Source organism: Arachis ipaensis, chromosome B3, assembly GCF_059453495.1.
Source record: "Arachis ipaensis isolate K30076 ecotype BB chromosome B3, ASM5945349v1, whole genome shotgun sequence".
NCBI classification, from domain to species: Eukaryota; Viridiplantae; Streptophyta; class Magnoliopsida; order Fabales; family Fabaceae; genus Arachis; species Arachis ipaensis.
The window spans coordinates 116,545,850-116,568,423 of NC_142438.1; the positions used below are offsets into that span (position 1 = coordinate 116,545,850).

The 22,574-nt window shown below is 38.2% G+C and overlaps 2 non-coding genes across 2 annotated transcripts; both read right to left on the minus strand.

The window, feature by feature from the left end:
• Window positions 1-998: 998 nt before the first annotated feature.
• LOC148572170 (small nucleolar RNA R71) lies at window positions 999-1,106 on the minus strand. The gene has a single exon (XR_015908587.1). It is a non-coding gene; the product is annotated as a small nucleolar RNA R71 (small nucleolar RNA).
• Window positions 1,107-16,565: 15,459 nt separating this feature from the next.
• On the minus strand, window positions 16,566-16,673 carry LOC148572171 (small nucleolar RNA R71). Its single transcript, XR_015908396.1, has one exon. It is a non-coding gene; the product is annotated as a small nucleolar RNA R71 (small nucleolar RNA).
• Window positions 16,674-22,574: the final 5,901 nt, after the last annotated feature.

Sequence of the window (22,574 nt, forward strand, 5' to 3'; positions counted from 1 at the left end):
TTTCTAACTTCTTATCTTCTTATCTTTTCAAAATTGATTTTCAAATTTGTTTCAACTAACTAACTAATTTTTTGTTTGTTTCTTATCTTTTTCAAAACTACCTAACTAACTCTCTCTCTCTCTAATTTTCGAAAATATCTTCCCTCCTTTTCAAAATTTCTTTTTAATTAACTAATTATTTTAATTTTTTATTTTAATTTTCGAAAATTACTAACCTTTTTCAAACACTATTTTCGAAAATCACTAACTCTTTTTCAAAAATAATTTTTGAAAATTCTCCTTCTCTCTCATCTCCTTCTATTTATTTATTCATCTACTAACACTTCATCTCACCCAAATTCGAACCCCCTCTTCCATCTGTGTTCGAATTTTTTTCTTCTTCTTTTCTTCTACTCACACAGGGATCTCTATACTGTGGTAAAAAAGACCCCTATTATTATTATTTTTCTGTCCCTCTTTTTCATATGAGCAGGAGCAAGGACAAGAACATTCTTGTTGAAGCAGATCCAAAACCTGAAAGGACTCTGAAGAGGAAACTAAGAGAAGCTAAATTACAACAATCCAGCAAGCACCTTTCAGAAATTTTCGAACAAGAAGAGGAGATGGCAGCCAAAAATAATAATAATGCAAGGAGGATGCTTGGTGACTTTACTGCACCTAATTCCAATTTACATGGAAGAAGCATCTCCATTCCTGCCATTGGAGCAAACAATTTTGAGCTTAAACCTCAATTAGTTTCTCTGATGCAGCAGAACTGCAAGTTTCATGGACTTCCATCTGAAGATCTTTTTCAGTTCTTAACTGAATTCTTGCAGATATGTGATACTGTTAAGACTAATGGAGTAGATCCTGAAGTCTACAGGCTCATGCTTTTCCCTTTTGCTGTAAGAGACAGAGCTAGAATATGGTTGGACTCTCAACCTAAGGATAGACTGAACTCTTGGGATAAGCTGGTCAAGGCTTTCTTAGCCAAGTTCTTTCCTCCTCAAAAGCTGAGTAAGCTTAGAGTGGAAGTTTAGACCTTCAGACAGAAAGAAGGTGAATCCCTCTATGAAGCTTGGGAGAGATACAAAGAAGTGACCAAAAAGTGTCCTTCCGACATGCTTTCAGAATGGACCATCCTGGACATATTCTATGATGGTCTGTCTGAATTAGCTAAAATGTCATTGGATACCTCTGCAGGTAGATCCATTCACTTAAAGAAAATGCCTGCAGAAGCTCAAGAACTCATTGACATGGTTGCTAATAACCAGTTCATGTACACTTCTGAGAGGAATCCTGTGAGTAATGGGACGCCTATGAAGAAGGGAGTTCTTGAAATTGATACTCTGAATGCCATATTGGCTCAGAATAAAATATTGACTCAGCAAGTCAATATGATTTCTTAGAGTCTGAATGGAATGCAAGCTGCATCCAACAGTACTCAAGAGGCATCTTCTGAAGAAGAAGCTTATGATCCTGAAAATCCTGCAATAACAGAGGTGAATTACATGGGTGAACCTTATGGAAACACCTATAACCCCTCATGGAGAAATCACCCAAATCTCTCATGGAAGGATCAACAAAAGCCTCAACAAGGCTTTAATAAAGGTGGAAGAAATAGGTTTAACAATAGTAAACCTTTTCCATCATCCACTCAGCAACAGACAGAGAACTCTGAACAAAATACCTCTAATTTAGCAAACTTAGTCTCTGATCTATCTAAGGCCACTGTAAGTTTCATGAATGAAACAAGGTCCTCCATTAGAAATTTGGAGGCACAAGTGGGCCAGCTGAGTAAAAGGATCACTGAAATCCCTCCTAGTACTCTCCCAAGCAATACAGAAGAAAATCCAAAAGGAGAGTGCAAGGCCATTGACATAGTCAACACGGCCGAACCTGGAGAGGAAGGGGAGGACGTAAATCCCAGTGAGGAAGACCTCCTGGGACGTCCAGTGATCAATAAGGAGTTTCCCTTTGAGTAACCAAAGGAATCTGAGACTCATCTAGAGACCATAGAGATTCCATTGAACCTCCTTATGCCCTTCATGAGCTCTGACGAGTATTCATCTTCTGAAGAGAATGAGGATGTTACTGAAGAGCAAGTTACCAAGTACCTTGGTGCAATCATGAAGCTGAATGCCAAATTATTTGGTATTGAGACTTGGGAAGATGAACCTCCTTTGTTCACCAATGAACTAAGTGATCTGGATCAACTGACATTGCCTCAGAAGAAACAGGATCCTGGAAAGTTCGTAATACCTTGTACCATAGGCAACATGATCTTTGAAAAGGCTCTGTGTGACCTTGGTTCAGGGATAAACCTCATGCCCCTCTCTGTAATAGAGAAACTGGGAATCTTTGGGGTGCAAGCTACTAAAATCTCATTAGAGATGGCAGACAATTCAAGAAAACAGGCTTATGGACAAGTAGAGGACGTGTTAGTAAAAGTTGAAGGCCTTTACATCCCTGCTGATTTCATAATTCTTGATACTGGGAAGGATGAGGATGAATCCATCATCCTTGGAAGACCTTTCCTAGCCACAGCAAGAGCTGTGATTGATGTTGACAGAGGTGAATTAGTCCTTCAATTGAATGAGGACTCCCTTGTGTTTACAACTCAAGGTTACCCTTCTGTAAACATGGAAAAGAGGCACAGTAAGTTTCTCTCAAAATAGAGTCAACCAGAGCCCCCCACAGTCAAACTCTAAGTTTGGTATTGGGAGGCCACAACCAAGCTCTAAGTTTGGTGTTGGAAAGTCTCAACAATGCTCTGAACATCTGTGAGGCTCCATGAGAGCCCACTGTCAAGCTATTGACATTAAAGAAGCGCTTGTTGGGAGGCAACCCAATTTTTATTTATCTAATTTTATTTTTCTTGTTCTTTCATGTTTTATTAGGTTCATGATCATGTGGAGTCACAAAATAAATATAAAAATTGAAAACGGAATAAAAAAAACAGCAGAAGAAAAATCACACCCTGGAGGAAGACCTTACTGGCGTTTAAACGCCAGTAAGAAGCATCTGGCTGGCGTTTAACGCCAGAACAGAGCATGGTTCTGGCGCTGAACGCCCAAAATGGGCCGCATCTGGGCGTTTGAACGCCAGAATTGCACCCTGGAGAAGAGCTGGCGCTGAACGCCCAGAACAAGCATGGTTCTGGCGTTCAACGCCAGAAATGGGCAACAAATGGGCGTTCAACGCCCAGAACAAGCACCAATCTGGCGCTGAACACCCAGAGTTGTGTGCAAGGGCATTTTGCATGCCCAATTTGGTGCAAGGGATGCAATTCCTTGACACCTCAGGATCTGTGGATCCCACAGGATCATCTCAGCATCTGTGGATCCCACAGGATTCCTGCCTACCACCACTCACTCTCTTCCCTCTTCTCAATGTTCATCCTCTCTTCCCAATAAACACTCTTCCCCAAAACTCTTCACCAATCACCTCAATCTCTCTTCCCTATCACCACTTCACCACTCACATCCATCCACTCTTCCCCATAAACCTACCTCATAAACTCCACCTAACTTCAAAATTCAAAATCAATTTCCCACTCAAAACCCACCCTTATGGCCGAACCTTACCCCCCTCCCTTCCCTATATAAAGCCCTCCATTCTTCTTCATTTTCACACAAAACAACCCTCTCTTCCCCTTCTTGGCCGAAACACATCTCTCTCTCCCTCTCCTCCATTTCTTTTTCTTCTTCATCTATTCTTTCTTCTCTTGCTCGAGGGCGAGCAATATTCTATGTTTGGTGTGGTAAAAACATAAGCTTTTTGTTTTTCCATTACCATTGATGGCACCCAAGACCGGAGAATCCTCTAGAAAAGGGAAAGGAAAGACAAAAGCTTCCACCTCCGAGTCATGGGAGATGGAAAGATTCATCTCCAAAGCTCATCAAGACCACTTCTATGATGTTGTGGTCAAGAAGAAGGTGATCCCCGAGGTCCCTTTCAAGCTCAAGAAGAATGAGTATCCGGAGATCCGACATGAAATCCAAAGAAGAGGTTGGGAAGTTCTAACAAACCCCATCCAACAAGTCGGCATCCTAATGGTTCAAGAGTTCTATGCCAATGCATGGATCACTAGGAACCATGATCAAAGTAAGAACCCAAACCCAAAGAATTATATTACAATGGTTCGGGGGAAATACTTAGATTTTAGTCCGGAAAATGTGAGGTTGGCGTTTAACTTGCCTATGATGCAAGGAGATGCACGCCCCTACACTAGAAGGGTCAACTTTAATCAAAGGTTGGACCAAGTCCTCATGGACATATGTGTGGAAGGAGCTCAATGGAAGATTAACTTCAAAGGCAAGCCGGTTCAATTAAGAAGACTGGACCTCAAGCCTGTGGCTAGAGGATGGTTGGAGTTCATCCAACGCTCCATCATCCCCACTAGCAACCGATCTGAAGTTACTGTGGATCGGGCCATCATGATTCATAGCATCATGATTAGAGAGGAAGTAGAAGTTCATGAAGTCATCTCCCTTGAATTCTACAAAATAGCCGAAAAGCCCTCTCCTGGGGCAAGGCTAGCTTTTCCTCATCTTATTTGCCATCTATGTTACTCAGCTGGAGCTTTCATAGAAGGAGACATTCCTATTGAGGAAGAGAAGTCCATCACTAAGAAAAGGATGGAGCAAGCAAGAAAGTCCATTCATGGATCTCAAGAGACGCATGAAGCTCATCACCATGAGATCCCGGAGATGCCTCAAATGCATTTTCCTCCACAAAACTATTGGGAGCAAATCAACACCTCCCTAGGAGAATTAAGTTCCAACATGGGACAACTAAGGGTGGAACATCAAGAGCACTCCATCATCCTTCATGAAATAAGAGAAGATCAAAAAGCAATGAGGGAGGAGCAACAAAGACAAGAAAGAGACATAGAAGAGCTCAAGGACATCATTGGTTCCTCAAGAAGGAAACGCCACCATCACTAAGGTGGACTCATTCCTTGTTCTTATTTTCTGTTTTTTGTTTTCTCTATGTTAAGTGCTTATCTATGTTTGTGTCTTCATTACATGATCATTAGAATTTAGTAACTTTGTCTTAAAGTTATGAATGTCCTATGAATCCATCACCTCTCTTAAATGAAAACTGTTTTAATTCAAAAGAACAAGAAGTACATGAGTTTCGAATTTATCCTTGAACTTAGTTTAATTATATTGATGTGGTGAAAATGCTTCTTGTTTTCTGAATGAATGCTTGAACAGTGCATATGTCTTTTTGAAGTTGTTGTTTAAGAATGTTAAATATGTTGGCTCTTGAAAGAATGATGATAAAGAGACATGTTATTTGATAATCTGAAAAATCATAAAAATGATTCTTGAAGTAAGAAAAAGCAGCAAAGAACAAAGCTTGCAGAAAAAAAAATAGCGAAAAAATAGAAAGAAAAAAAAAAAGAAAAAGCAAGCAGAAAAAGCAAAAAGCTCTTAAAACCAAGAGGCAAGAGCAAAAAGCCAATAACCCTTAAAACCAAAAGGCAATGGTAAATAAAAAGGATCCCAAGGCTTTGAGCATCAGTGGATAGGAGGGCCTAAAGGAATAAAATCCTGGCCTAAGCGGCTAAACCAAGCTGTCCCTAACCATGTGCTTGTGGCGTGAAGGTGTCAAGTGAAAACTTGAGACTGAGCGGTTAAAGTCAAGGTCCAAAGCAAAAGAAGAGTGTGCTTAAGAACCCTGGACACCTTTAATTGGGGACTTTAGCAAAGCTGAGTCACAATCTGAAAAGGTTCACCCAATTATGTGTCTGTGGCATTTATGTATCCAGTGGTAATACTGGAAAACAAAGTGCTTAGGGCCACGGCCAAGACTCATAAAATAGCTGTGTTCAAGAATCATCATACTGAACTAGGAGAATCAATAACACAATCTGAACTCTGAGTTCCTATAGATGCCAATCATTCTGAACCTCAATGGATAAAGTGAGATGCCAAAACTATTCAAGAGGCAAAAAGCTACAAGTCACGCTCATCTGATTGGAGCTATGTTTCATTGATAGTTTGGAATTTATAGTATATTCTCTTATTTTTATCCTATTTGATTTTCATTTGCTTGGGGACAAGCAACAATTTAAGTTTGGTGTTGTAATGAGCGGATAATTTATACGCTTTTTGGCATTGTTTTTAGTATGTTTTTAGTAGAATCTAGTTACTTTTAGGGATGTTTTCATTAGTTTTTATGTTAAATTCACATTTCTGGACTTTACTATGACTTTGTGTGTTTTTCTGTGATTTCAGGTATTTTCTGGCTGAAATTGAGGGACTTGAGAAAAAATCAGATTCAGAGGTTGAAGAAGGACTGCTGATGCTGTTGGATTCTGACCTCCCCGCACTCAAAGTGAATTTTCTGGAGCTACAGAACTCAAAATGGCGCGCTTCCAATTGCGTTGGAAAGTATACATCCAGGGATTTCCAGCAATATATAATAGTCCATACTTTGGCCGAGTTTAGATGACGTAAAAGGGCGTTGAACGCCAGTTCTACGCTGCTGTCTGGAGTTAAACGCCAGAAACACGTCACAAGCCAGAGTTGAACGCCAGAAATACGTTACAAACTGGCGTTCAACTCCAAGATTGACCTCTACACGTGTAACATTCAAGCTCAGCCCAAGCACACACCAAGTGGGCCCCGGAAGTGGATTTATGCATCAATTACTTACTTATGTAAACCCTAGTAACTAGTTTAGTATACATAGGACTTTTTACTATTGTATTAGACATCTTTTGATCATTTTTAGATCTCTAGACCTCCATGGGAGGCTGGCCACTCGGCCATGCTTACCCTCTATTCACTTATGTATTTTTCAACGGTAGAGTTTTTGCACTCCATAGATTAAGGTGCGGAGCTCTGCTGTTCCTCAAAGATTAATGCAAAGTACTACTGTTTTTCTATTCAATTCAACTTATTCCGCTTCTAAGATATTCATTCGCACTTCAACCTGAATGTGATGAATGTGACAATCATCATCATTCCCCCACGAACGCGTGCCTAACAACCACTTCCGTTCCACCTTAGATTGAATGAGTATCTCTTGGATCTCTTAATCAGAATCTTCGTGGTATAAGCTAGATTGATGGCGGCATTCATGAGAGTCTGGAAAGTCTAAACCTTGTCTGTGGTATTCCGAGTAGGACTCTAGGATTGAATGACTATGACAAACTTCAAACTCGCGAGTGCTGGGCGTAGTGACAGACGCAAAAGGAGGGTGAATCCTATTCCAGTATGATCGAGAACCTCAGATGATTAGCCGTGCCGTGACAGAGCATTTGGACCATTTTCACAAGAGGATGGGATGCAGCCATTGACAAGGGTGATGCCTCCAGATGATTAGCCATGCAGTGACAGCGCATCAGACCATTTTCCAGAGAGGATAAAAAGTAGCCATTGACAATGGTGATGTCCTTACATAAAGCCAGCTATGGAAAGGAGTAGGATTGATTGGATGAAGACAGCAGGAAAGCAGAGGTTCAGAGGAACAAAAGTATCTCTATGCGCTTATCTGAAATTCTCACCAATGATTTACATAAGTATTTCTATCCTTATTTTATTATATAAATTTCAAAAACTCCATAACTATTTTATATCCGCCTGACTGAGATCTACAAGGTGACCATAGCTTGCTTCATACCAACAATCTCCGTGGGATCGACCCTTACTCACGTAAGGTTTATTACTTGGACGACCCAGTGCACTTGCTGGTTAGTTGTATCGAAGTTGTGAATGAAAAACAATTTATTAAGACGTGCGTACAGAGTTTTTGGCGCCGTTGCCTGAGATCACAATTTCGTGCACCAAGCGCCAAAAACTTGGTGCGATATTTTATAACCACAAACTAACCGGCAAGTGCACCGGGTCGTACCAAGTAATACCTCAGGTGAGTGAGGGTCGATCCCACGAGGATTGAAGGACTAAGCAACAATTGTTAATTGATTTACTTAGTTAGGCAAACAGAAAATAGTGTTGAGAATTCAAAGATATTAAACAATATAAAAAATATTAAAGAAGGGCAGGTAAATAAGTTGGAAATAAAGTATGGAGAAACAGTTAAGGTTTCAGAGTTATCTATTTTCCGGATTGATTTTTCTTATTAATTTATTTTAATCATGCAAGATTCAATTCATGGCAAACTATATGTGACTAGACCCTAATTTCTTAGACCTTTCTAGTCTCCTCTAAAATTCATCAACAGCCAATTCCTTGGTCAATTAATTCCAATTAGGGGGTGAAGTTCAATTCTAGTTATATGCCACATAAATTCTAATTACCCAAATATAAAAGGATTATATGTCACGTATCCCGTTAAATTCAGATAAACTAGAAATTTAGGAGAATATGTTTTCAAGCTGTTATTCAAGTAAAGAGCTTTTCCAAGTTATACAAGAACGCAATTAGAAAGATGGTCATACTTCCGTTCCACCCAATTTCATAAAATAGAGAACAAAAACAATTCTTGAAATATAAATCAAGACATGAATTAAAATAGAAAAAATAATAAAATCAATCCATACAATAGACAGAGCTCCTAACCTTAACAGTAGAGGTTTAGTTGCTCATGGCAAAGAGAAAATAAGGATTCTGATAAAAATATATTTTGGTAGTTTTGAATGGAATAATGTTGTGTTGGAATCCCCCTGTTGGGATCCCTTTTTATATCTAATCCTAATAAATTTTAAAATCTATCTTCTGAAACTAAAATAATATCTTTCCTATTTTAAAATAAAAATTAAAGTTTAAATCAGAATTAATTAAAGCAATCAGCATGTCTTCAATTGATGGATGGGGACCACTTGCTTCGTAGGGTCTACGCCTAGCTTGGAGTAGACATAACCATTCTTGTGCAAATCTTCCTTGAGTCTCTGCTATTCCCTGTCTCTAGTCTGTGTTTCTGGGCTGAAAATTGGGTCGAAATTCGGCCTAAAATCGCCCCAAGCGTTTTCTGCATGTCGCGCATGTCACGCGTACGCGTCGATGATCTTCTTCGCGTGTCACGCGTACGCGTCAGGTACGCACCCGCATCGCTGTGCAGCTTCGCTTTTCACGCGTACGCGTCAGGCACGCGTACGCGTCGCTCCTCGCTGGTCAGCTCCTTGGTTTATTCTCTTTCTCTGCAGAAACTCCATCAAATCCATCTAAATGCTACCTAAAATAAACAAAATTACACAAGACTCAAAGTAGCATCCATAGAGGCTAAAAGATAATTAATTCTTGATTAAACTTAACAATTTAAATGCAAATTCACTAGGAAAAGGTAGGAAAGATGCTCACGCATCACTACCCAAACCCAAAGAGCAAGGAGAACCTTAGTCAACATATTCAAAATAACACGGCGAGACATAAACGCTATACCTACAAACGCAAAAATAAAGAAGGCCGTTACTACAAGAAGTCAGAACTCGTCCAAAGCAGGTCAGGCAAAACAGGAAAACCAAAAAGAGCCACTTCTTTTCAAAAAGAATTTTTTTACAAAGTAGTCAAATGGCATCTCCCTATGCATCCTCGTCGCATCAAAACAACACCATTTGGGGCAACACAACACACAATCAACAGAGTCACAACCACAGTCATATACAAAAGAAAATTATTTCAGAAAAAGAGAGTCTTTTTGAAATCTTTTCAGAGACATTTTCACACAAACAGTACAACAAAGCAAAACTTTCCTCAGCAAAAAAGGAAAAGAGGACAATGACAGCAGAGGTAAAAAACCCAAATAAAAGAGGAAAAGTAAATCCCAGGCAATAAAAATAAGGGTACAAGAAAAGAGAAAACAAGACCAACCTCGATGAAGACTGTGAAAAAGAAGTAAGGCACGTCTGAAGCAGCAAAAACCACGGACGATCCCCTTCTTGACAGCAATAAACAAAAGTGCTTCAGAAATCAAGATAAAGAAATCTTGAGAATAACAGAAATGATCGAAGAACACAAAGAAGATCTTTTTTGAAAGAAAAAAAGGAAGTAGATTAAGAAGAAGGAGAAGAAGAACTGAAAGGTCTTTTATAAGAGACAGTGAACCAAAAGAGGCTCCTTTACTCCTCTTTAAACGTGCGCGGATTCCAAGAAACAACTGCTGCGTCACATTAAAATACATTAACATTCAAATTTTTGAACACGTTGGGTAGACCAAATTACTATTACCCAACGTCCATAGCAGAAGCCGCAAAATGCTTGATCCCGACTCATAAAAGAATCCAGGCTTAAGCAGGGGTACTGCTCATACCCTGGCCCAACAATTATTATTATTATTATTATTATTATTATTATTATTATTGTTATTATTATTATTATTATTATTATTATTAGTGAGCTAAATAATTAAGATATAAATCCATCACATGGTAAAAATTATTAAACATATGACATATCTAATATATAGATATAATTCTTTAAAATTTTGAGGGCTACTCACTTTTTTCTATATATATACATCCCTAACAATAATTGTATATAGATTTAACGTTCTTTTTTCTCTGACATTCAAAAAGATAAATTTTAAAATTAAAAAAAATTAATTATTTTAATTTAAATTTAAAATTTTTAAAATGATAACCTTTTTAAAAATAATAAATATTAAATCCTTGTAGTAACGTAATTGGTCTCCATTTAAAAAGCAATATCTGAAACCATTTGAATTTTTTTTTTTTTATAATTGCTATAATGTCTAAAAGTATTTGTCTAACTTATCAAAAGAATTAAAAATTAATATTTAATTTTAAAAATATAAAAATAAATAATTATTAAATATTCAAACTTTGTCATAAAAAAATAAGTTAAACACTAAATTATAAGCGTTATAGAATTTACTTTTTTTTCTTTTGCAAAAAGTACATGACATCATCAAAATGATTGATAGCTTATGCATCATTATTTGTGAACCGATTGTGTGTATTGGCTTCTAACTTATATTACCAATGGAATGTTGTAGTTGTCAAGTTTGCTAGGGCTGCTACTGGTGACGTGCAAACTCTTTTAGATGTTGATCTCAAACTCATTAGCTTTGACTTACACTCTAGACGGGGCACAAAATATCAGGAGAAGTCCATCTCCTATTCAACCGGTGAACATTCCGAGGTTGCTTGAGAAGGACATGCCGAGGTGGGGTTCTAATGTGCCTAATTTGGAAGAGTGGGAAGCGTTAAAACATCAAGCCGAGGACAAGTCGAATTCCAATTCAAGGATCCTTCCTTTGAGGGACTTAAACCTGAACGTTGTTTCTCAAGAAGGTCACTTAGAAGATGGTTCAGCGAAACAGAAAAGTGAAACTTCCTCGGATCAAGTAAGCCTAAGAAATATTAGCCTAAGAAATATCAACCTAAGAAAAAGGAGATAAATATTGAAGGGAAGATCATGGTGGCTGCTGGAATTGATGCATCCCAAGGATAAGTTGATGGCGACGAGGGTGATTGGATTCTTACTGTCAGCCGAAGTACTCATAGGAGATTTCTAAGAAGGAAAGCTAGACGTGAGTTCTATGACACATTATCTAGTAATCAAGATCAGCAAGATTTGGAAGAAAATGTCGATGATGTTACTGAACATGTTGGAGCTTCGTCTCAGCACATTGATGAGTGGATTTTATATGCTTTTTGGCATCATTTTCATATAGTTTTCATTATATTTTATTTAAGTTTTATTATGTTTTCATAGGTTTTAGTGCAAAATTCACATTTTTAGATTCTACTTTGAGTTTGTGTGTTTTATGGTGATTTCAGGTGTTTTCTGGCTGAAATTGAGGAGCTTGAGCAGAAGTTTGATTCAGAAGCAGAGAAAGGACTGCAGATGCTGTCAGGATCTGACCTTCGTGCACTTGAAGGAGCTTTTCTAGAGTTACAGAAGTCCAAATCGCGCTCTCTCAATGGTTATGGAAAACTAACATTCAGGGCTTTCCAGAAATATATAATAGTCCATACTTTGTTTCAAAAATAAAGGCCCAAAACTGGCGTTCAACGCCAGCCACCAGCCCTAGTCCTGGCGTCCAACGCCCACAAGGAGGTAGCTGGCGTCGAACGCCCTTTAGGGGGTCCCTAGCCAGCGTTCAATGCCCTTAAGGGACCCTAGCTCGTGGAGACACTCAAAGCTCAGGTCAAACACTCACCAAGTGGGCCCCAGAAGTGAATTTTCGCACTCCTAAGTCTAGTCTATCATATTTCTATAATTCTTAGTTAGCAGATCAGTATTTATATACAAGAGTTCACCCTTGTTACCGAATTCTTGCCCATTCGAACCTTTCATTGTATTTTTCTATTAGCATGAGTCACTAACCTCCTAAGGTTAAGGTTAAGAGCTCTGCTGAGTTTCATGGATCAATAATTTTCATTCAATATGTCTGATTCTATTCTCTTATGCAACCTCGTTCTTCATCTTATGAATTGAGGGTGACCTGATGAGCGGATAATTTATCCGCTTTTTGGCATTGTTTTTACATAGTTTTTAGTATGATTTAATTAGTTTTCAGTATATTTTTATTAGTTTTTAAATAAAAATTACATTTCTGGACTTTACTATGAGTTTGTGTATTTTTCTGTGATTTCAGGTATTTTTTGGCTGAAATTGAGGGACCTGGGCAAAAAAATCTGATTCAGAGGCTGAGAAAGGACTGCAAAAGCTGTTGGATTCTGACCCTCCTGCACTCGAAGTGGATTTTCTGGAGCTATAGAAGCCCAATTGGCGCCCTCTCAATTGCGTTGGAAAGTAGACATCTTGGGATTTCCATCAATGTATAATAGTCCATACTTTGCTCGAGTTTAGACGATGCAAACTGGCGTTTAACGCCAGCTTCCTGCCCTATTCTAGAGTTAAACGCCAGAAACAGGTTGCAAAGTGGAGTTAAACGCCAAAAACAGGTTACAAACTGGCGTTCAACTCCAAGAGAAGCCTCTACACGTGTAAAGCTCAATGCTCAGCTCAAGCACACACCAAGTGGGCCCCGGAAGTGGATTTCTGCATCATTTACTTATCTCTGTAACCCTAGTAACTAGTTTAGCATAAATAGGACTTTTTACTATTGTATTTACATCTTTGATCAGTTTTATGCTATCTTAGACCTTTATGGGGGCTGGCCATTCGGCCATGCCTGAACCTTCATCACTTATGTATTTTCAACGGTAGAGTTTCTACACACCATAGATTAAGGTGTGGAGCTCTGCTGTTCCTCATGAATTAATGCAAAGTACTAATATTTTTCTATTCAATTCAAGCTTATTCCTATTCTAAGATATTCATTCACACCCAAGAACATGATGAATGTGATGATTATGTGACGCTCATCACCATTCTCACCTATGAACGCATGCCTGACAACCACTTCCGTTCTACATGAAGATGAGATAGAATGAGTATCTCTTATATATCTAATACATGGGACCGAGTCCGAGATATTAGAGTCTTAGTGGTATAAGTTAGAACCCATGGACGGCCATTCCTGAGATCCGGAAAGTCTAAACCTTGTCTGTGGTATTCCGAGTAGGATCTGATAAGGGATGGCTGTGACGAACTTCAAACTCACGAGTGCTGGGCGTAGTGACAGACGCAAAAGGATAGTAAATCCTATTCCAGTATGATCGAGAACCGACAGATGATTAGCCATGCAATGACAGCGCATTGGACCATTTTCACAGAGAGGACGGGATGTAGCCATTGACAACGGTGATGCCCAACATACAGCTTTCCATGGAAAGGAGTATGAATGATTGGATGAAGACAGCAGGAAAGCAGAGGTTCAGGAAGAACAAAAGCATCTCTATACGCTTATCTGAAATTCTCACCAATGAATTACATAAGTATCTCTATCTTTATTTTACGTTTTATTTATCTTTTAATTATCAAATCTCTAAAACCATTTGAATCCGCCTGACTGAGATTTACAAGGTGATCATAGCTTGCTTCAGGCCGACAATCTCCGTGGGATCGACCCTTACTCACGTAAGGTTTATTACTTGGACGACCCAGTGCACTTGCTGGTTAGTTGTGCGAAGTTGTGACAAAGTGTGATTCACGTTTGAGAGCACCAAGTCTTTGGTGCCATTGTTGATGATCGCATTTTCGTGCACCAAGTTTTTGGCGCCGTTGCCGGGGAGGGAACAACAATTTCGCATTTGTTTTCGGCAACAACAGTGCCATGTTTTTGGTCCAGCAACAACACCAAGTTTTTGGCGCCGTTGCCGGAGATTGTTCGAGTTTGGACAACTGACGGTTCATCTTGTTGCTCAGATTAGGTAATTTTATTTTAATTTTAATCTTTTTATTTTTATTATTCTTATTTTCGAAAAAATAAAAGAAATATTTTCAAGGAAAAAAAATTCAAAAAAAAATTTTTATTCCATGTTCTTCAAAATTTTTAAGAAGGAATTTTGGAATTTCATGAGATATGTTGAAGCCTGGCTGGCTCTAAAGCCATGTCTAAATTCTTTTGGACTGAGGCTTCTTCTTTACATGCTTGAACTATGTATGCTGAAGCTTGGCTGGCTATTGGCCATGTCTAGTGTTTTAGACCGGAGCTTTCACTGAAAGCTTGGCTGGCTAGTGAGCCATGTCTAATTCCTGGACCGGAGTTTTAGACTAACATTGCAAGATTCCTGGAATTCCTATTAAAAATTTTGAAATCCTTATTTTCCTTTTTAAAAGAATTTTTGAAAAAAATCCAAAAATTTTTTATAAAATCATAAGAACCAAAAATTTGATGTTTCTTATTTGAGTCTAGAGTCAATTTTTAAGTTTGGTGTCAATTGCATGTTTATCTCTTTCTTGCATTTTTCAAAAATTCATGCATTACATTCTTCATGATCTTCAAGTTGTTCTTGGTAAGTCTTCTTATTTGATCTTTAATTTTTCTTGTTTTGCATCTTTTCTTGTTTCTCATATGCATTTTTGAATTATTAATGTCTCAACATTGAAAATTTCTAAGTTTGGTGTCTTGCATGTTTTTATTTTCTTAAAAATTTTTAAAAATAAGTTCTTGGTGTTCATCTTGACATTCAAAGTGTTCTTGGTGTTCATCTTGACATTCATAGTGTTCTTGCATGCATCATTTGTTTTGATCCAAAATTTTCATGCATTGAGTCTTTTTATTATTTTTCTCTTTCTTCATTAAAAATTCAAAAATAAAAAAAATATCTTTCCCATATTCTCTCATAAATTTTCGAAAATTTGAGTTGAATTTTTCAAAACTTTGTAAAATTTAGTTGTTTCTTATGAGTCAAGTCAATTTTTCAATTTAAAAATTCTATCTTTTTCAAATCTTTTTCAAAAATCAAATCTTTTTCATTTTTCTCTTATGATTTTCGAAAATTTCAAATTGATTTTCAAAAATCTTTTTCTTATTTTGTTTCATAATTTCAAAATCTTTACTAACAATTAATGTGATTGATTCAAAAATTTTAAAGTTTGTTACTTGCCTATTAAGAAAGGTCCAATCTTTAAATTTTAAATCCTATCTTTTTTGTTTCTTGTTAGTCAAGTAATCAACTTTAATTTTCAAAATCAAATCTTTTTAAATTTCTTTTTCAAATCTTTTTCAAAATAAGTTTCAATCACATCTTTTTCAAAATCTTTTCTAACTTCTTTTCAAAATTTGATTTTCAAATCTTTTTCAATTAACCACTTAACTTTTTGTTTGATTCTTATCTTTTTCAAAACTACCTAACTAACCCTCTCTCTCTAATTTTCGAAAATCCCTTCCCTTTTTTTCAAAATTCCTTTTTAATTAAATATTGTTTTAAATTTTAATTTGATTTAATTTTGTTTTCCTTTCTTAATTTTTGAATTTTAACTTTAAATTTAAATTAAAAACAAAAATAATTTTTCTTTTCAATTATTTTCGAAAATTCTCATCTCTCATCCCCTTCTGTTTATTTATTCATCTACTAACACCCCTCTTTCACTCAAGAATTCGAACCCATTCCTCTCCCCTGTGTTTGGATTCTTATCTTTTTCTTTTTGCTACTCTTCTCTTCTTATACTTACATAAAGGAATCTCTATACTGTGACATAGAGGATTCCATATTTTCTTTTGTGTTCTCTTCTTTTTCATATGAGCAGGAACAAGGATAAGAACATTCTTGTTGAGGCTGATCCTGAACCTGAAAGAACTCTGAAGAGGAAGCTAAGGGAAGCTAAAGCACAACTCTCTGGAGAAAATCTGACAGAAATTTTCGAAAATGAAGGAGACATGGCCAAAAATAATAACAATGCAAGGAAGATGCTTGGTGACTTTACTGCACCAAATTCTAATTTACATGGAAGAAGCATCTCAATCCCTGCCATTGGAGCAAACAATTTTGAGCTAAAACCTCAATTAGTTTCTCTGATGATACTGAATTTTTGCATCAAAATATCCTTTTCAGTTCTTAACTGAATTTTACATCAGAATATCCTTTTCAGTTCTTAACTGAATTTTTGCAGATCTGTGATACTGTTAAGACAAATGGGGTTGATCCCGAGGTCTACAGGCTTATGCTTTTCCCGTTTACTGTAAGAGACAGAGCTAGAATATGGTTGGACTCTCAACCTAAGGATAGCCTGAACTCTTGGGATAAGCTGGTTACGGCTTTCTTAGCCAAGTTCTTTCCTCCTCAAAAGCTTAGCAAGCTTAGAGTGGATGTTCAAACCTTCAGACAAAAAGAAGGTGAATCCCTCTATGAAGCTTGGGAGAGATACAAGCAACTGACCAAAAAGTGTCCTTCTGACATGCTTTCAGAATGGACCATCCTGGATATATTCTATGATGATCTGTCTGAATTATCTAAGATGTCATTAGACCATTCTACAGGCGAATCCATTCACCTAAAGAAAACACCTGCAGAAGCTCAGGAACTCATTGACATGGTTGCAAATAACCAGTTCATGTACACTTCTGAAAGGAATCCTGTGAGTAATGGGACGCCTCAGAGGAAGGGAGTTCTTGAAATTGATACTCTGAATGCCATATTGGCTTAGAACAAAATAGTGACTCAGCAAGTCAATATGATCTCTCAGAGTCTGAATGGATTGAAGGAATCATCCAACAGTACTATAGAGGCATCTTCTGAAGAAGAAGCTTATGATTCTGAGAACTCTGCAATAGCAGAGGTGAATTACATGGGGGAACCCTATGGAAACACCTATAATCCTTCATGGAGAAATCATCCAAATTTCTCATGGAAGGATCAACAAAAGCCTTAACAAGGCTTTAATAATGGTGGAAGAAACAGGTTTAGCAATAGCAAGCCTTTTCCATCATCCACTCAGCAACAAACAGAGAATTCTGAGCAGAATCCATCTAGCTTAGCAAATATAGTTTCTGATCTATCTAAGGCCACTTTGAGTTTCATGAATGAAACAAGGTCCTCCATTAGAAACTTGGAGGCACAAGTGGGCCAGCTGAGTAAAAGGATCACTGAAACTCCTCCTAGTACTCTCCCAAGCAATACAGAAGAAAATCCAAAGAGAGAGTGCAAGGCCATTGATTTGACCATCATGACCGAACCTACAAGGGAGGAGGAGGACGTAAATCCTAGTGAGGAAGACCTCCTGGGACGTTCAGTGACCAATAGGTAGTATCCCCTTGAGGAACCAAAGGAATCTGAGGCTCATCTAGAGACCATAGAGATTCCATTGAACCTCCTTCTGCCCTTCATGAGCTCTGATAAGTATTCTTCTTCTGAAGAGAATGAAGAAGTTACTGAAGAGCAAGTTGCTAAGTACCTTGGTGCAATCATGAAGTTAAATGCCAAATTATTTCGTAATGAGACTTGGGAAGATGAACCTCCCTTGCTCACCAATGAACTGAATGCATTGGATAGGCAAAAATTACCTCAAAAGAAACAGGATCCTGGTAAATTCCTAATTCCCTGTAACATAGGCACCATGACCTTTGAGAAAGCTCTGTGTGACCTGGGGTCAGGAATAAACTTAATGCCACTCTCTGTAATGGAGAAACTTGGGATCTTTGAGGTGCAAGATGCTAAAATCTCATTAGAGATGGCAGACAACTTAAGAAAACAGGCTTATGGACTAGTAGAGGACGTGTTAGTAAAGGTTAAAGGCCTTTACATCCCTGCTGATCTCATAATCCTAGACACTGGGAAGGATGATGATGAGTCCATCATCCTTGGAAGACCCTTTCTAGCCACAGCAAGAGCTGCGATTGATGTGGACAGAGGAGAGTTGGTCCTTCAACTGAATGAGGAAAACCTTGTGTTTAAAACTCAAGGATCTTCTTCTGTAACCATGGAGAGGAAGCATGAAAAGCTTCTCTCATTGCAGAGTCAACCAAAGCCCCTACAGTCAAACTCTAAGTTTGGTGTTGGGAGGTTCCAACCTTGCTCTGATTATCTGTGAGGCTCCATGAGAGCTCACTGTCAAGCTATTGACATTAAAGAAGCGCTTGTTGGGAGGCAACCCAATGTTATTTAATCATATCTATTTTATTTTCTTTTTGTTATTTCTTGTTTTATTAGGTTGATGATCATGTGGAGTCACAAAAACTACTGAAAAATCAAAAATAGAATAAAAAACAGCATTAAAAATAGCACACCCTGGAGGAGGAGCATTCTGGCATTTAAACGCCAGAAACAAGTATCTGTCTGGCATTTAACGCCAGAAACAAGCATCTACCTGGCGTTAAACGCCAGAAACAGGCTACATTTGGGCGTTTAACGCCAGAAACAAGTAGTAGTCTGGCGTTAAACGCCAGGATTGCACAGCAAGGGCGTTTTACACACCTAATTGGAGCAGAGATGTTAAGTCCTTGACCCCATTGGATCTGTGGATCCCACAGGATCCCCCACAGAATCTGTGGACCTCACAGGATCCCCATCTACCCCTCCTCTTTCTTCCTTTTCTCAAGGACGAGCAAACTTTCTAAGTTTGGTGTGGTAAAAGCATTGCTTTTTGTTTTTCCATAACCATTAATGGCACCTAAGGCCAGAGAAACCTCAAGAAAGAGGAAAAGAAAGGCAAAAGCTTCCACCTTCGAGTCATGAGAGATGAAGAGATTCATCTCAAGGGTCCATAGCTCAATAGTAGAGCATTTGACTGCACATCAAGAGATCATGGACCTCAACAAGAGTATGAGGAAATTCCTCACCATGAAATCCTTGAGATACCTCAAGGGATGCACTTCCCTCCACAAAACTATTGGGAGCAAATCAACACTTCCCTAGGAGAATTAAGCTCCAACATGGGACAACTAAGGATGGAGCACCAAGAGCACTCCATCATCCTCCATGAGATTAGAGAAGATCAAAGAGCTATGAGAGAGGAGCAACAAAGACAAGGAAGAGACATAGAGGAGCTCAAGAGCACCATTGGTTCTTCAAGAAGAGGAAGACGCCACCCTCACTAAGGTGGACCCATTCCTTAATCTCCTTGTTCTTATTTTCCTGTTTTTCGGTTTTTGAGCCTTATGTTTTAATTATGTTTGTGTCTTTACTATATGATCATTAGTGTTTAAATGTCTATGTCTTAAAGAATGTCCTATGAATCCATCACCTCTCTTAAATGAAAACTGTTTTAATTACAAAAGAACAAGAAGTACATGGTTTTGAATTCATCCTTGAAACTAGTTTAATTATTTTGATGTGGTGACAATACTTTTTGTTTTCTGAATGAATACTTGAACAGTGCATATGCCTTTTGATATTGTGGTTTATGAATGTTAAATATGTTGGCTCTTGAAAGAATGATGAAAAAGGAGAAATGTTATTGATAATCTGAAAATTCATAAAATTGATTCTTGAAGCAAGAAAAAGCAGTGAATAGAGAAAAGCTTGCAAAAAAAAAAGAGAAAAGAAAAATGGCAAAAAAAAAAAAGAGAGAAAGAAAAAGAAAAAAAGCAAGCAGAAAAAGCCAAAAGCTCTTTAAACCAAAAGGCAAGAGCAAAAAGCCAATAGCCCTTAAAACCAAAAGGCAAGGGTAATAAAAAGGATCCAAGGCTTTGAGCATCAATGGATAGGAGGGCCTAAAGGAATAAAATCATAGCCTAAGCGGCTAAACCAAGCTGTCCCTAACCATGTGCTTGTGGCGTGAAGGTGTCAAGTGAAAACTTGAGACTGAGCGGTTAAAGTCGAGGTCCAAAGCAAAAGAAGAGTGTGCTTAAGAACCCTGGACACCTCTAATTGGGGACTTTAGCAAAGCTGAGTCACAATCTGAAAAGGTTCACCCAGTTATGTGTCTGTGGCATTTATGTATCCGGTGGTAATATTAGAAAACAAAGTGCTTAGGGCCACGGCCAAGACTCATAAAGTAGCTGTGTTCAAGAATCAACATACTGAACTAGGAGAATCAATAAAACTATCTAAATTCTAAGTTACTATAGATGCCAATCATTCTGAACTTCAAAGGATAAAGTGAGATGCCAAAACTATTCAAGCGGCAAAAAGCTACTAGTCCCGCTCATATGATTGGAGCTAAGTTTCATTGATATTTTGGAATTTATAGTACATTCTTTTCTTTTCATCCTATTTGATTTTCAGTTGCTTGGGGACAAGCAACAATTTAAGTTTAGTGTTGTGATGAGCGGATAATTTATACGCTTTTTGGCATTGTTTTTACATAGTTTTTAGTATGATTTAATTAGTTTTCAGTATATTTTTATTAGTTTTTAAATAAAAATCACATTTATGGACTTTACTATGAGTTTGTGTGTTTTTCTGTAATTTCAGGTATTTTCTGGCTGAAATTGAGGGACTTGAGCAAAAATCAGATTCAGAGGTTGAAGAAGGACTGCAGATGCTGTTGGATTTTGACCTCCCTGCACTCAAAGTGGATTTTCTGGAGCTACAGAACTTCAAATGAGGCACTCTCAATTGCGTTGGAAAGTAGACATCCAGGGTTTTTCAGAAATATATAATAGTCCATACTTTGCCTGAGTTTAGATGACGCAAACTGGCGTTCAACGCCAGCTTTCTGCCTTATTCTGGAGTTAAACGCCAGAAACAGGTTGCAAAGTGGAGTTAAACGCCAGAAACAGGTTACAAACTGGCGTTCAACTCCAAGAAAAGTCTCTACATGTGTAAAGCTCAATGCTCAGCCCAAGCACACACCAAGTGGGCCCCGGAAGTGGATTTCTGCATCATTTACTTATCTCTGTAACCCTAGTAACTAGTTTAGCATAAATAGGACTTTTTACTATTGTATTTACATCTTTGATCAATTTTATGCTATCTTAGACCTTTATGGGGGCTGGCCATTCGGCCATGCCTGAACCTTCATCACTTATGTATTTTCAACGGTAGAGTTTCTACACACCATAGATTAAGGTGTGGAGCTCTGCTGCTCCTCATGAATTAATGCAAAGTACTGTTGTTTTTCTATTCAATTCAAGCTTATTCCTATTCTAAGATATTCATTCGCACCCAAGAACATGATGAATGTGATGATTATGTGACGCTCATCACCATTCTCACCTATGAACACATGCCTGACAACCACTTCCGTTCTACATGAAGATGAGATAGAATGAGTATCTCTTAGATATCTAATACAGGGGACCGAGTCCGAGATATTAGAGTCTTCGTGGTATAAGTTAGAACCCATGGATGGCCATTCCTGAGATTCGGAAAGTCTAAACCTTGTCTGTGGTATTCCGAGTAGGATCCGGAAAGGGATGGCTGTGACGAGCTTCAAACTCACGAGTGCTGGGCGTAGTGACAGACGCAAAAGGATAGTAAATCCTATTCTAGTATGATCGAGAACCGACAGATGATTAGCCATGCAGTGACAGCGCATTGGACCATTTTCACAAAGAGGACGGGAAGTAGCCATTGACAACGGTGATGTCCAACATACAACTTGCCATGGAAGGGAGTAGGAATGATTGGATGAAGACACCAGGAGAGTAGAGGTTCAGGAGGAACGAAAGCATCTCTATACGCTTATCTGAAATTCTCACCAATGAATTACATAAGTACTTCTATTGTTATTTTATGTTTTATTTATCTTTTTATTATCAATTCACCATAACCATTTGAATCCGCCTGACTGAGATTTACAAGGTGACCATAGCTTGCTTCAAGCCGACAATCTCCGTGGGATCGACCCTTACTCACGTAAGGTTTATTACTTGGACGACCCAGTACACTTGTTGGTTAGTTGTGCATAGTTGTGACAAAGTGTGATTCACGTTTGAGAGCACCAAGTCTTTGGCGCCATTGTTGATGATCGCAATTTCGTGCACCATGACCCGTGACAATCACCCTTGTTCTACATGGATTCCGTGTGATTCCTTACCTGGATAGCATTGAACTAAAGCTAGAGATTGCATTGCAGATTCCTATAGAGCATCTGAGCAACTTTAGATATGTGACATATAATCCCGTTGACTATGGGTGTGTGAAGTTTTTGTGGCGTTAAGGCTAGAGTCAGAGAAGCAGCACTCTCTGATCCGGAAGATCTGCCTTGTCTGTGGCACCTTGAGTAGGATCGTGAAGGGGACACAACTAGAAAATTGCTTAATACAGATAGATTTACAGACAGATTTAGTCTTTGTTACAGACGGATTTTTGGTTACCGACGGATTTTTTTTGTCAAAAAATTACCGACGGATTTTTTCTCGGTAAATTCTGTCCTCCATTTCCCTGAATCGGCGAACTTTTCGACAAATTTTCTAACGGT